Here is a 2,280-nt window from a genome sequence, read left to right as displayed (position 1 = left end):
TTTTTTAAATAAATCTAGGAATCGATTCACGAATCGCTATGCATTTTTAAATAAATCTAGGAATCGATTCACGAATCGCGATGCATTTTTAAATAATCTCGGAATCGATTCACGAATCGCGATGCATTTTTTAAATAATCTAGGAATCGATTCACGAATCGCGATGCATTTTTTAAATAATCTAGGAATCGATTCACGAATCGCGATGCATTTTTAATAAATCTCTGAATCGATTCACAAATCGCGATGCATCAATTCTTTGTCCCGGCCCTAATAAAGATCATGATGCATTTTGTAAATAAGGCAGCCGCAGAGGCGAGGCGCTCAGATGTTGGTCAGGGCGTCGCTGGTGATGCACCGACACCAACCTGGAAGTTCGTTGTTCTGCCGGTTGGCTTTGTCCCGCAGGCGGGCGTGTGAAGCTGCTGCAGGTCGGACAGATCGCGCTCAGGACCGCCTGATAAGTCCTTCAGGAGGAATAGATCTGAGTGATCGTAGATTGCATTTTTAATAAATCATCTACAATCGATTCACAAATCGCGTTGCATCAGTTATTCTTTGTTCTTAACCCTAATAAAGATCATACAGCAGAGAGCGGAAGCATATAGTAAATATATGAATTATATCTGTGTTATTCAATACATTTAATTATTGCAGGTTTGTATAATAATCTGAGTATGCATTTATTGTTTTTATATATTTAGAGGAGCGCTCAGATGTGCAGGTGAGATGAGTAAATAAATGTTGATATTTAGTTTAGTGACGGTAAGATCACGTTCACACACATGATTTCTCTCAACATGGCAACCCTGTCAGTCAATACGAGAAACAAAGCAACTGTTTTAAAAAGCAACTTAGTATATTACCTTATACATTAATATTATTCAAAAATTTTAACAGGAATCTGACACTTGTGAAGAAAAAAGCGAGTGTTTTTCTGAAAGGCGGCACCTGTTCTGTAGAACACAGCTTTCACGTCAAAGTCCGGGCTCTGCTTTTGTGCTCCGCGGACCTTCTCTCCTTCACAGCTGATGAAGCGGATCGGGCTGGGAAGAGTCGGTCGATCACAAACAGACTTCTGGGAGATTCAGTGCTGACCCGGTAAAGATTTTAATTCCTAATAAAGTTCCTTGAACTTTCTAAATAAAATGCATCGCGGTTTGCAGAAAAATATTGACATTAACATTAATGACAATTAGAAATGTTTCTTTTTTTGCAATTAGAACGATTTCTGAAAGATCATGTGAACCTGAATGATGCTGAAAATTCAGCTGCGCTTCACAGAAACAAATTACATTTTAACAGATACTCACACAAAAAATAGTTTGTTTGAAATTCTTACATCACAGTTTTTCTGTATCTCTATAAAATATCTAAATGCATCTTACATTTAAATAAATTCAATCTTGAAAACAAGCCCTAAACCTCTAGACCAGGGGTGGGCAATTAATTTCTATCAGGGGCCACATGAGAAACTAGAATTGTGTCGAGGGCATTTTTTCCTTGTAGATATGCTTAAATTAAATATGAATTATAACTGTGGTACTGATAATCAGAAGATTAACACATTTGTAAATTTTATGCAGGTTTGTAGGTTCAAAATAATCATTTTTGAATCAGTGCAATTTATTTTTAACTTGTTAATTCCATGAAAAATAAATTGTAATGTTTTCCACCTCATGTTACCACTTCAGTGAGAATAATCCAGTCTTTAGAGCTTGAACAAGGGCATTAAAATCTGGCAGAATGTCTGAGAAGTTGCAAAAGAACAGCTGAGAGGTGGTCATCAGTCATAGAAGGATCTGTGCTTGGATTTATTGAACTTCATAACCGAAAATGTCTGTTCACAATAATAGGTAGATCCAAAGAGGACTAGGATCCTCTGAACATGCCTCCTCAGGTGTGGAAAGTTCTCCTCTTTGAGGGAAGAGTAAAAGTCCAGGAGTGAGACTGACCTAAAGTGAGCAGAACTGTCAGACTGCAGATTAAAGAGCGAACTTCAGTGCATCATCCACACTGCAGTTGAAGGAGAAGAAACCATTTGCATTTCACTCTCAAGAGTTTTGAAATCTTGAAATCGCCTTGAAAACTCTTCATGCAATGCTTCTAACATGGTTGAGTACTTTTGGAGGTGATCACCTGGTCTTTTGGCTTCCTTAAGTATTGGCAAGTGAGTCAGAATGTTGTCTTTCACTTGGCTTGAGAGAAGTTGCAGTTTTCTCATAAAAGCCTTCACTACATTGTACATTTCATGCACAAAAGGCCTTTGCACTGCAGTTT

The sequence above is a fragment of the Puntigrus tetrazona genome, chromosome 4 (assembly GCF_018831695.1).
Source record: "Puntigrus tetrazona isolate hp1 chromosome 4, ASM1883169v1, whole genome shotgun sequence".
NCBI classification, from domain to species: domain Eukaryota; kingdom Metazoa; phylum Chordata; class Actinopteri; order Cypriniformes; family Cyprinidae; genus Puntigrus; species Puntigrus tetrazona.
This window is presented reverse-complemented; position numbering follows the sequence as displayed.